Genomic DNA, 14630 nt, shown 5'->3' with positions numbered 1-14630 from the left:
ACCTGCTGATAAATACTGATACACCTGCTGATAGACACTGACACACCTGCTGATAGATACTGAAATACCTGCAGACAGACACAACTGCTAACAAAGATGGACACACAGTGGTCGTTTTTGCTAAGTTACCTTCGCGCCGAGTTTGTTGACTTCCTTTCAAAACCGTAATATTATGAAATATCCATTTCTCAATTCTCGACATTTTCGTGACACTGAGCAGGGACAGTATACAGTATACGCATATACTGTAGACTGTAATCGCACGTGACAATACAAAATACTTTAGGGTCCCCTGTAACAACACAGACGCGAGGAAAATAATTAAAGAAAACTGTTTACTTGAGGCATAACTCCTTTATATTTTATCATAGGCGAAATAGTGTCAGTGCCCTCGGCCTCGCGTATTACCACCATGCTAACATAAGCTCATGTCGTCGTTAAACTTAAACAACATAAGAAAAATCAAATGCAAAATATACCACTTATGGTTACTGTCTTCTGCTGTCGCTCCCAGGGTAAGATTGGGGAACACAAATAAAACATATCCCGTTTGACAAAAATATGTGGGAAAACTTACACCACCTCTACGATCTTCCCTTTGGGTGGTGTGTGGCCTCATGTAGGTAAATCGACTTTAATTTGCGTTTATTTAGACAACTCACCTGACCGTCGACATACACACCATCATTTCCTACAGCCGACTGTATCACTCGCTACACTCACCGTGACTCAGAATTCAAGATGGAGATGTAAAGAATGTACCAAGGACAACTCTGATGTCTTGTTTACAATTTCTCCTGTAGACCTAACACACAATGTCACAGTGAACATGGCGGAGAAAACAGTCATGTGTAGAATAAATTGTGAGCACATACCGAGATCTTGGAAGTGTCAACACAAGCATCCAGAGACGACGTCAACATCCTGTACACGAGGCAAAGGATTGAGGGTGGGGTGGGCACTGAACACATCTCAGCTTCGACAAACACGTCAAGGAATAACACACTTCCTTGATGGTATAGCACGACCTAAATACATTCAGACGTTCCATTCATAAGTCTCAAACACTCTCTCTCCTCAGCAAGAAATGAATAACAAACCAACTGGCAACATTCAACCATAAAAAAATATCTCGGGTTCTCATAATTCTCCAGACATTTCCTGAGGATGTAGTATGTTAGGAGAGCTTTCAGAGAGAATAAAAGAGGTAAAAACTTGTCTGTATTCTCATAATTATCAACATAAAAAAGTTAATTTGGCAAGAGAAGTGAAAGAGGGTTGTAGGAGGGACCATCCGTGTGTGTGTGTGTGTGTGTGTGTGTGTGTGTGTGTGTGCCTTCAGTGGCCACACCTCGTTATACATTGTTCGTGGTTGTTTAGAAACCTAAGAACCGTTCTCAGGGGTTTCTACTCCAACTATGTTTGCCATGAAAACTAATGAAAGCTCTGACATCAACAGCAGACTCTCTCTCTCTCTCCACCTCCAATCTTCCTCTCCCTCTCTCTCTACCTCCAGTCTTCCTCTTTCTCTCCTTATCCCCCTCTCTCCACCTCCAATCTTTTTCTTCCTCTCCCTATCCATTTCCATCTATTCTATTCCTTAACCTTCTCCTATACCTCTCTTCACCTAAAAAAAATTACTTCCACATTTACCTCACAACAACTGTAAATATATCCCTTTACAATTGACACCTTAAACGAATGAAAAGGTTCAATTCGGGTCTCTTTTTTTTTAGTAATATTTTGTTAACATTCTAGAAAAAAATAATCACTCCCGGGTGTACTGTATATAACCAGCGGAAAGTTTCACAAGATGGAGGTAAAAATATATCTTTTCCGATCAGGTTTTTTTTTTTTTTTTAAGTATGAAAGTGAGGTAAGATAACCCTCCCTCTCCTCCTGTTCCTCTCCTCCGCCCTTCCCGCCACTGCATTACTCTGCTGATGTTTTTCTTCACATATTTATAATATGAATGTAAAAAGAAAAAAGAAAAAAAGTGATACGTGTGGTAACATTGTACATGTATTTACTAACACCATGTTACATGATGTAATCCAGATAATAGTGAATGTTATATAATAATTCCTTGAGATAAATGTACAGTATACATCAGGTGTCATTAAGAGGAGCTCAGGCTCTCACTTGGCCCAGTTTTGTCAAAGTTGTTGTTATTGTCTATTCAGTATCTGTATTTTTCCGGCTAAATAAACTGTTTCAATATCTGACATTACCAAGATTGAGTTTCACTTAACACATGCCCTGGTGTGTGTGGTGGGTGAGGGGCGAGACAATGATACGCCACACCTACCTGTCAGTGTTTGCAGGAATGTGTATTATATTAATAATGTGAACATCCTGATAGGCTTACTAATAAGAAATGGTTTCTGGGTTACCATTAGAAAATCTACCTCCCTCCCTTCCTTCCTTCTCCCTCCCTAGACCATAGTGACGGAGGGACGGCGCGGCGGTGGCAGTCTCTAACTCCTTGTCGGTAAAGACTGAACATTTTACGTGGAAGATAAAATAGCTATACATAATCTACGGATGGTCTAACTTTACAAATACTGATGTAATGTGTTTTATTCAAGAGGAATATTTGTACAACACTTATGCGTCACTGTCGAGTATACTGCATCATTACCAGACAAACTCTTATGTATTACGTAAACGAATAATATTAAACATGAGCGTGAAGGAAAGAAGGCCTCCGTAACAACACAAAGATGTCGTCAGTATGAACGTGATGCGTATCTGCAGAAGTAGGTGTGGGAGGAGCGCGACGGAGCAGGTAGTGTTAGCGGAGTGGTGGGCGGGGACAGTGTGAGAGCCTCCAGCCGCCTCCTTGCCTGGCCCACGCGACAGAAAACGGATCTATTTTGGTTGGCGCGGGAGGGTGCCGCTACACCCGACGCCAGCCGGAATCAATAGGTTCACTGGCCTCCTAACCGCGCTGCAGCCAAGGCCAATCACCGCACCCAGCCGACGTCACGGGGAGGACCTCTTTACAACCTTACTTTGACTTCTGCATTATAATTATCTACTGCAACCTTTAGGTACACACTAGCAATACATGCTACCATACAATCTTCATTGTGTCAATATAGCCAGATGTAAATACTAAGATAGGTATTCAAAGGTAGCGAGGAAGGTACTCCCCCGCCAGTAAAATGGAGTGTGCCGTGACGTGACCTTGGCCTTCAGTGGTGGCGTGCGCGCGGCCAGGTGCAGACGTCGCGCTCAGTGACGCCCGTTGGGTCTCCCGCCCACCACCCCGCCTACCCTCACATACACACTCCTTCCTCGACCACCCTCACACACACACGCCCTCTGCCTCCTCCCTCGGCTCTCTTGCCATCCATCATGGTTCACATATATATTCTTTTCCTGTAATCTCCAAACCTTTTTAGTATTACCCCAATAACTCAAGTTTAAGGATTACATCAAGATGGACCTGTGGGGTAACCTAGTGGCCATAATGTGTCTTGGGGAGACTGGCGTATGAATCGGCTGAAACGTGAATGAAACGTAGTAATCAATATACCAGAGATGGTGGTGATGGTGGTGGTTGGTTCACTTGAGACATGACAAGTGTATGAGGCGACACACACAGTCACGGTGTGTGGACAACAAACCTTCATCAGTCGTGTCATGAAACAACTCATGTACTCAGGTCCATCCCGTTCAATTATGGCCTCGAACACTGGACGTCTTCATCATACATGGCGGCACACCTGGTGTACTGGGCTACCTGAGAGGGGCCACAACACCTCACCTCCCCCTGATTGTTTCAACTCTACTTTTGACTGTGCAGGTTTACTGGAGACACCATCAGTGGAGTTATTCCTACATCTTTATCAATGGAGTACAGTGCGGGGAAACCGGTCATGCTGTTCAACATATCTGACACAGCGATCCCTTGTGGCACAGGAATGATCTTATTTACATACATAACGCTCTGTTGAACCACCATCCATCATTACCATCAAATTCATCAGACTATTAATGAATTCAATGTATGGATCATTACCTGTTATAAGAACCAAGTCATCAACAATAAGACAGGTTCATCAATTCTTGGCTACTAAATCCAACTGAACGCCCACAGCTACAGCATAACTTCTATTTATATAAACGTTAACACTTTGGATGGCGGGCTCTGAAGTAGGACGAAACATTTATGTAAAGTTACAACACAAATGAAATGTTCAGTTTTAAAGAGGAAGTCGAATATCTGACTGACTTACACACAAACACGGACGACGACGTACAGTAGACCCCAGTACGACGATAAATTCAGGGTGTGTTATTACCAAGGTTAACAGACCCTACACCAGGTGTCACCGAGGTCAACACACCCTACACTAGGTGTCACCGAGGTCAACACACCCTACACTAGGTGTCACCGAGGTCAACACACCCTACACCAGGTGTCACCGAGGTCAACACACCCTACACTAGGTGTCACCAAGGTCAACACACCCTACACTAGGTGTCACCAAGGTCAACACACCCTCCACTCGACGTCACCAAGGTCAACACACCCTACACTAGGTGTCACCGAGGTCAACACACCCTACACCAGGTGTCACCGAGGTCAACACACCCTACACTAGGTGTCATCAAGGTCAACACACCCTCCACTAGACGTCACCAAGGTCAACACACCCCTACTAGACGTCACCAAGTCACACACACAACACTAGGTCACACACACCCTAGGTCACGTCACCAAGGTCACCAGAGGTCACCAAGGTCAACACACCTAGGCGTCACCAAGGTCAACACACCTCCACTAGGCGTCACCAAGGTCAACACACCCTTCACCAAGGTCAACACAGGCGTCACCAAGGCGTCACCAAGGTCAACACACCCTCCACTAGACGTCACCAAGGTCAACACACCCTCCACTAGACGTCACCAAGGTCAACACACCCTACACTAGGCGTCACCAAGGTCAACACAGCCGGGGATAAACCTTGATAAGACATAACACAGATGACGTTAGCCATCTTATCACCACAGGTTTAAAGAGACGAATTAAAAATGAAAGTAGATTAAAACACCACGAGATTACATGTGTGTGTGGGGGGGGGAGGAAATGATTCACCACTAACTCACCGACGCTTCAACCACAAATCCTCTGATAAGACTTTAGCTTCAGTGTCAACATAACAATCCTGGTTTATTGTGGTCATATAACACTAATATCATGTGTAAGTCACTCACTATCAATGTGTGTGTGTGTGTGTGTGTGTGTGTGTGTGTGTGTGCTTACATTTACAGAGCCACAATTACCCTTCTATTACCCAGTACACACTTTAAAAAACCCCACTAAGTTACTGAATTGTCCCCCAATTTAGGTACAGCCGTCACGAAGTTGTAAAAACTCTTACCTACGCCCACCACAACAGTACAACACTCTTACCTACGCCCACCACCACAGTACAACACTCTTACCTACGCCCACCACAATAGCACAACACTCTTACCTACGCCCACCACAACACTCTTACCTACGCCCACCACAATAGTACAACACTCTTACTTACGCCCACACGCCCACCACAACAAATGCCTGTCCTTGGGTGTAACCAAAGAATAAAGTTTACGTAAGGGAAGTGTCTAACGCTGGGTAACTGTTGCATTATATTCCGTCTGGTAACAAAACAGCTATGTATGTGTGTGTGTGTGTGTGTGTGTGTGAGCTAAGACTTGAATGGTGTGATGTTGATGTCGAATATTCCTACAGGCGGAACGAGTGGGGGTATGATTGAGTGAGGCTTCGATTATGTGTGACTTCGATTGAGTGAGACTTCTATTAAATGAAACTTCGATTGAGTCAGGCTTCGATTGAGTGAAGCTTTGATTGAGTGAAGCTTCGACTGAGTGTGATTTCAATTGAGTGAGGTTTCGATTGGGTGAGGCTTTGATCGAGTGGGACTTCGTTGGAGTGGGAATTCAACTCCCCGGGACTTCAACTGAATGGGACTAGGAGTAACCACGTCAAGGTCTCCACACACAGTACAACATCTGGAGTCAGGCCAGAGTTCGTGATTCTCAAAGGTCCTCAAATCCATCTTTTTTTTTCTCCTAACTAAAGATAAAAGAAAGCTACTTAACCTGTGACACAAAGAGAGGGAGTGAGTTAGTGGTGGTGATGGTAGTAGTGGTGGAGAGGGAATAGGTAGTGGTGGTGGTGGTCGAGGCTATCCCAACATGTCCTTCACATTTCCTCAGTACGCCGTCACTGCTCTTGGTTCGCCTCCGTCACCCTGACCACACACCTCTACATCACCTCTTACCAACTAAACTTACAAAGAAAAACAATAGTTATATACAACTTATACGAAGGATCACTGTTTTATATCATCACAGCTTCTCTATAATTTCTCAACCCACGTTTATTTCTTCAATAATTCTTAACTTGTCTCCCTGCATTGTTTTTAAGACCAAGCATAATTGTACATCTACTCTAAATACTTTCATATTGAAATTTTGTTAAAGTGCTTGAAGTTAATTTTTTCTTAAATAACCGTCAAAAATTAATTTTATTTACGGTATTTATTTATTTATTTATTTATTTGTTTAATTTGCTTGTAAGGTATCGGGAAATTATTAATTTGCCTTAGGAGAAGCTGCCCCCCCGCCCTGAAGATTTACGTATTTTCCTTTAATTTGAAAACATTTAATTAACTCCTAACAAACACCGAGAGTATTTATATCTAATGCCTCTCACTTTACTCGCTGACCTTAGAGGCGACAGACACCCCAAAATTTTGAAATAGAAGGCTTCAATCTTGACACACATTATCCCAGGACAGGACATGATTACCACATGACTTTTCTGACTCTTCTCCCAATCGCTCTCCAGCAGTTTGAGGTCCACACAATATCCTTCCATTTACGCAGGTGGTCAAATCGGTCACCGCGCCATAACACAAGGCTGCTATAATGTATTAGAACGAGAACACAGTGAGTTTGGTTAAAGTGCATTGTTGTTTGTTCGAGTTATCGTGTTTCAGGAACCACGGACGTTTATAGTTTCCGTGAGTCTGAAAATCAGGGTCATGTCAAGTCTAAATTCTGAGTCAGCTTCAGGGTTCAAACTTAACATGGCTTTGTTACTTGAGGCCGCAGACACATCATAAAGGTGGTGTCTCACAAAGGCTCCTAAAACAGTGTCGTGCCGACTTCGGAAACATCAGCTGGACGCTTACTTTTTAACGGCAAGAATCACCAACACGCTCGAGTGTCATTAGATGAAAACACGACAGGTGGCGCTACAGGTACTGACACACAAACACCAATACCCAGGTGAGATTAGATCATTAGGACCCTAAAAAAAACAGCGGTAAGTGACACTATTAGTGTGATGATCACCTCCAACAAGGTATGGTGACTCATGTGGCATCTCTCCTCACTACAAGTATCCCGAGTAAAACAAAGTGAAGTATAACATGCACAATAACCAGTTCAAAAAGCAATAAAGGCCATTTGTGTCACACTATAAAGACCAGATACGAAAATAAACTTTTGTCGGTCAAGTGCAATTTCACCTTTATTACGGTAATAAAATAAAATAATAGCTGCATACAGAAGAGACACGAGGACAATATTGGGGTGAACTGGTGGGGGGGGGGACGTGGGGTTGGGGTCAAAAGGGGGGGCAGTGAGGGGCCAGAGCAAGGTGAAGCAGGAGGGACGCGGGGGAAGGTGGAGGGAGAGGGGGAGGGCGAGGTAGTTGAACAGCAACACAAGGTTATATGAGCGAGGTGAGCCCGTGTGGCCTTGCTAGAGTGTCAGGGTCGCGCTGCAACCTGTCCTCCAAACTGTGGTTCGGGGTCGGGCCAAGGTCGCGGCGGGCGGGCGGGGAAGGCCACCACCAGTAAGTATAACAAGGTGACATCCACTCCTGCGCTGCCTCGTCTAAACTTAGTGGTACAAGGTCACTGGCCCCCCGACCCTGCCATCATAACGAGGCCACACAGCTGCTCCACCACACCTCAAGGCTGCCTTCCTCATCTCCCCAACCTTGTTGATACACCTCAACCTCCTCCTTCCTCACTACTGTTACTGCTACTACTACTATTACTACTTCTCCCCCTCACTACTGCTACCCCATCATTACTAGTTCCCATCACTACTACCCCTCACTAATATTACTACTACCCCCCTAAATACTACTACTACTCCTCCTCACTACTACTACTACTATTACTTCCCCCCTCACCCGCCATTCCTCTCACTAGTACCATACCTTCTTATCCTTCTCCTTGAAGAGAAGGAGGGCGTGAGAGTGGGGGTGAGGGAAGGTGTAGTGGGGGGTGGGATAGAGGGGAAGGAAAGTTGGGGGGAGGTATGGGTTCACAGACAAAAAACACCTACGCCACGAGTACACATATTTCTTGAGTACACCCAGTCCATGAGTACACCCAGTCCTTGAGTACACCCAATACACACATTGTACTTGGGTAGTGTCAGCGGCAGGGTGGTCAGCGTCTTCATACCTCTCTCTCACCCATTCTACAACTGTCACACCCATTTAATTACCCTTTTCCTCAAACACAATTTATCTCCCTCCATTTTCTATATAAAAGGGGCAAGAAGGAAGGAGACCAGATCAACCTGTGGAGGGGAAATGGGGGAGAAGTGAGAGTGAGGAAAGCAACCAGTGGTAAGGAGGGAGTGAGTGAGAGGTAGAGATGGAGGAAGGAAGGAAGAGAGGGAGGAAGAGATGAAGGAAGGGGGGAGAGATAGAGACGAAGGAAGGCAGAGAGAGGTAGGGATGGAGGAAGGAAGGAAGAGAGGGGAGATCAACAGTAGATGGGGAGGAGAGGGGAGGGAAGCGCAACTGGTGGTGGTGGTGTGGAAGAGAGTTGAGGGTAACCGGTACAGGGAGAGAGGGGGAGGGGAGAGAAGAACCAGTTTCCTCAGGTGGGTGGGTGGAGGGGGGGTAATGGGCTCCCTGGCTGACCTGGTGTACTGTGGCTGTAGGTCGTAATGGCCTCCGTGATGCAGGGCTGCCAACAACACGTCAGTACTCATGCATACCACCACAACCTATATCTACCTTAATCTCCTGCGATTCACAAACACAAAATAAACTGTAAAATTGGGAACTGTGTGTGTGTGTGTGTGTGTGTGTGTGTGTGTGTGTGTGTGTGCCACCATCAGAAATCGTGAACTAGGTCACTGACCCCGATATCGCCTCCAGGTAAACAAGAGAGGCCGTCCCCCAGGTGAAGGTGTTAAGTACTGTGTAGAAGTAGGTCATAGTAGCGGCCAGGGTCACGTACATCTGCCGGAGTAGGGCGAGCCAGGGTCGGGGTCACGTGGGGAGGGATTGAGAGAGAGGGGGGCGGAGCGTGCGGGGGTTAGCGGGCGGGGCAACGTGAGGTGGAGCGAGGTGAGTTGATGTGGGGCGGGGCGAACCATGCGCGACGCGGCGGCTGCAGAGCGCGAGGAGAGGAAACGGGGGATGGGGAAGGACCCGAGTGCACCAGAGCGGCCTTGAAGGTCCTCCAGGGACCAGGAATGACCTTGGTGCTCCCGGCCGAGCTGTTGGCCCACCCGAGTCTGGCCTTGTGACCCGCTTCTCGCGCCCTCTCTCACCTCACTCTCACCTTGGCCCTCCCTCTCACCCTCACCTTGGCACCTCTCTCATCCTCACCTTGGCCTCCCTCTCACCCTCACCCCCTCTCTCACCCTCACCTTGGCCCTCCCTCTCACCCTCACCTTGGCCCTCCCTCTCACCCTCACCTTGGCCTCCCCTCTCACCCTCACCTTGGCCCTCCCTCACCTCACCTTGGGGCCCTCTCACCCTCACCTTGGCCCTCCCTCACTTTACCCACACACCTGTAACACCCACACCCCTACCGTCATTAACACCACCATCTACTCTACTTACCTTGACTCACGAATTTTCACCGAGGTTACATTTTTCCCTCATTACTTTTCCACATAACATACTGTATACCCTTACAAGAACGGCCCAGATCTCTCTCTCTCTCTCTCTCTCTCTCTCTCTCTCTCTCTCTCTCTCTCTCTCTCTCTCTCTCTCTCTAAACCTGTCTCCTGTCTATGCTTCCGTGGAGCCAGATTTATTATCGACTATTAAAGAGATTCACAGGTTAGAAAAGTGAGTGAGTGAGTTTAGTGTAGAGAGGACTGATCACACACACACACACACACACTGTAATCGCAAGTACGAGTACAAACTGGAAGAGTGGGTGATCCCTTCGAGTACAATGACTTAACGTCTAGAGTACAATAAAAAAATTCTTTATTACTTATTTAACCACTTGAATAGACTTAACATCTTGAGTACACTTAACCACTTGAGTACGTTGTTTTCACACTCTCAACATGATGACTAACTCCCTCGAGTACGAAGACGATGTAATCAGAGTAAGTGACGTTAAGCTACCTCACCTAAGCTAACCTAACCTGGTGAGTAACAGAGTTTCCCTCCTCTATAAAAGACACATATGCCTACATTAACACAAAGACTCGTGTGTGTGTGTGTGTGTGTGTGTGTGTGTGTGTGTGTGTGTGTGTGTGTGCGCGCGCTACAGGTGAGGGTGGTCTGCGCCCCGGAAGATGAGTTTTGAGCTATTAACGTCAACTACGCCTCCAGAGTTGGTTTTTCTTCACGATGAAATTACCTAATGAGCGAACATTAATAATTAAATTGTTCTTGGTCCCTTTGGAGAGCTTTTAAACTATTTTTAGAAGGTATTTTATTGGGGATGGGAACTTAACCTAACCTAACCTAACCTGATGTTGTTGGCCAATGGACTGCACGTACACTTTAGTGAAGAATATGGTCCAGTAATCATAAAACCTCTCGACTTCTCATTGCCCAGAACTTGGTGATAAGTTCGGATTGTCCAGTTTTCTTTCCATCGTATTTCACGGTCAACTACGGATCGAAAAAGTTTCCGGAAAACGGTTTAAAACCCGGTGTCGGAGTCTGGGGGGCCGGAGTAACATTCACGTGAAAAATGGTTCTATAAATTTACCTTTACTTCCGGTTTATATTCGAATGTGAGACTTTATTTGGCATTTTTTTCCCTTGTGATTTTGGCTGGGTTTTTTCCCCCAGGGCTTGTAACCTTTGCTTGATCCCAGGCCAGTAGGGTCTGTTCCCACGCCAGTAGGATCTGTTCCCAGGTCAGTAGGATCTGTTCCCACGCCAGTAGGATCTGTTCCCAGGCCAGTAGGATCTGTTCCCAGGCCAGTAGGATCTGTTCCCAGGCCAGTAGGATCTGTTCCCACGCCAGTAGGATCTGTTCCCAGGCCAGTAGGATCTGTTCCCACGCCAGTAGGATCTGTTCCCACGCCAGTAGGATCTGTTCCCACGCCAGTAGGATCTGTTCCCACGCCAGTAGGATCTGTTCCCACGCCAGTAGGATCTGTTCCCAGGTCAGTAGGATCTGCCGCCTTTCGTGTATAAAAAATTCTTGTCAACCACTGGGAGAATGAAGGTTTAGGCATAAAGTCTTGATATGAGGAGAAACTGCCACTAAGACACATTACATTTGAAGTAAAGAACATCACAAATTGAACGTTCAAACACCACAACATAGTTTACACACTAACCACCACGGTTACAGCCAATACATCCTGTGAACATTCAAAGTCACGTTCCATTTAAGTGTAAAATCCCATAGCACAACACATTACTATCACAGCCGGCTGCTTCTCTCTTATGTAAGAAATTTAATAAAAATTGTACATCCGGTGATTACCTCATCAACACGGTGGACAACTGTTAATAAAGTGACGAAAAATAATGCCTGTAAACAGGTACTGGTTAAAAATACGGAGGGAAGAGTCAGACACAGTCGACCTTCAACAAGCTCACCATATAAGCTGTGACAGTACAACCTCGACCAGGGCCATTGTCAAGGTGACGGACGCCCGCCACTGTCAAGGACCCCCACCCAACATCCTTGAAACGCGCTTCCGTGTCCAAATTTCTGTATCAATACTCCACCACTGTTACTTACTCACACGGTGTATAACAAACAACATTCAATGAACTAGCGGCTCATAACATAAGTTCCAGAAATGACAGGCTGGTGTTAGATAAGAACACGAAAACCCATATAAATAACGGGACTCGGGTTAAGTTATCGTGGCAATGAACCCATTTTCTAAGCTTATTCTCCCGCCATCAGAGAAAATGGTGGCGCCTAGTAACATGTGAATGAGAGAAAACGCGTGTTGCTGGGACGGCTTGTGTGGGTATTGACGTATGGTGCGGATATAGCTCAGGGCCGGTGACCCTGACGAGGCAACACTCTGAAGGTCGCGGACTCAAGCTCAAGTCCAAGGTTCGTGGACACAATGCGGACCACCACACTCGCCACACACAGGGGAGGACACATACGCCACCACAACCTCTACACCTACACCCAAAATAATACACCACCACCACACTTGACAACAGTAATGTAATCTAAACAGGATACAAAGGTACTCACACTTCTATTTTACACAACCACATCTTCATCTCATCTTAACATTCCATACATAAATCAAACTCCTTTTTAATGAAACAGTGATAAAGTATGACTAAATATTCATAAATAAATCTCCCTGGACAAAGTGAACGCTAGGAATCATGTCGAGGGGAGGAGACGGGGGGCCGGTGTGGTGTGCGTCTGCGTTAACCCAGCGTGTACGGCCTAGCATCACATCCATGACCGCCTCAACGAGAGACACACGCGTCCCTCTCTCATACTCTGTTAACCTGTCTATCTGTATGTCACTCCATCTACCGCATCTATCTATCCCCCAATGTCAGCAGAACGGAAACATGAGCTCTAAAGAAATACCTGTGCCTCGAGTCTGAATTGCCTTATTGAAAGATGATCCACATGCTGTCTCACCCATGAAATTGTCTCATTCTCTTCCATTCACTTAATGTGTTTCAATCTCTAAACCTTTTTCTATATCTCTCTTCTCCCGGGTATTCTATCCACCCCATATATCTTTCTCTTGAGTGTCTAATCCCCCCTTTTATTCTCTCTCTCTCTTTTACCCTCTCTCATTCTCCCTTTAGTTCTCTCTCTCTCTCACTATCTCTCTCTCTCTTCTATCCCACCCTTCCTTTCTCTCTCTTTCTTCTAACTGTTCTCTTCCCTACTCCTTCTCTCTTCCCCCTCCATCTCTCTCTCTCTCACATTGAGGTACATAATATCTAGTGTTGCATAGAGCGACTCACTGCCACGACCCCCTCTCAGCCCCACCTGACCCATGACACCTCTACCTGCATGACGCCTCTACCTGCACGACACCTCTACCTGTACGACACCTCTACCTTGGACACGACACCTCTACCTGCGACACCTCTACCTGCACGACACCTCTACCTGACACCTCTACCTGCACGACACCTCTACCTGACACCTCTACCTGCACGACACCTCTACCTGTACGACACCTCTACCTGCCCGGACACCTCTACCTGCGACACCTCTACCTGCACGACACCTCTACCTGCACGACACCTCTACCTGCACGACACCTCTACCTGCATGACGCCTCTACCTGCACGACACCTCTACCTGTACGACACCTCTACCTGCACGACACTCTACCTGCACGACACCTCTACCTGTACGACACCTCTACCTGCACGACACCTCTACCTGCACGACACCTCTACCTGTACGACACCTCTACCTTGGACACGACCCAGGATGAGGAGGAAGGGGTAGATATTCAACATTTACAAATAAAGTCGCCCTTCAACTCCTCCTCTCGATACATCCCCGGTAGAGGGCGCTCAGTGTACACTATATTAATATAATCGTTTCTTGGCTCACCACTCAAACACATTCTCTGGGATCGTTATCTAAGATGTACTCAATGGACGATTATACCCTGTACTGTAAATATACCTTAGTTCACCCTCCCGCCTCCCTATTCTTCACAACCAAATAGAAAATGGAAATAAATATACGTTGGTTTAAAAGACATAAAAGTACATTGTTGCCATATTCTACCACTCAGTCATATTTAACCAGTGTTACCACCACAAATTATAAGCTTTTACATCTTCAGTACCATTCAAGTGTGACAATTATTACCTATACAATCTTATCCAACCAGTGTTACCACCACAAATTATACGCCACAGTGTCTTTTGTAAACACATGTCAATTAGAGTTCATATACTGTACACCTGAGCACATCCTTATACTCAAGACTGTATTATTAAAATGACTTACACTTCCCAGGATAAAAGACCACGTAACTTCCCTGAACAAGTCATTAAACAATAAATACAAATTATATACAAAGGAACAGTGAAAATCGGGACTCATTGTAAATTGTGCACTTGGTGAATAACTAAAGACTACGAAGCTCTTGCTGGCTGCGGCTCGCTGGAGCAGTGATGATAAAGGAGGAGGAGGAGGAGGGTGAGTATATTACCGGATTCCCTGTGACTTGTGTGGCTCTTACTCCGGCTGCCACTCCTCACTGGCCTACGACAGGGAGAGAATTATTGAGTTGGCTGACCACCTCGCTACGTTGTCTCGTGCTTCTTAGGGGGGGAGGAGGGGGGCTGTTATAGTGGCCAGTTCCTTCTTTTTCAATAATGTTTACAGGTGTTGTCA

At 46.0% G+C, this 14630-nt stretch overlaps 1 protein-coding gene across 1 annotated transcript in view; it reads right to left on the bottom strand.

The window, feature by feature from the left end:
- The window catches only part of LOC121875855, a 202731-nt gene that overhangs the window by 124878 nt on the left and 63223 nt on the right, over positions 1–14630 (bottom strand). The gene's annotated exons all lie outside the window — the stretch shown is intronic.

Source organism: Homarus americanus, unplaced genomic scaffold (genome assembly GCF_018991925.1).
Source record: "Homarus americanus isolate GMGI-L3 unplaced genomic scaffold, GMGI_Hamer_2.0 scaffold24588, whole genome shotgun sequence".
NCBI classification, from domain to species: Eukaryota; Metazoa; Arthropoda; class Malacostraca; order Decapoda; family Nephropidae; genus Homarus; species Homarus americanus.
Note: the sequence above shows the minus strand (reverse complement) of the source record. Positions and strands in the feature narration are given on the sequence as shown.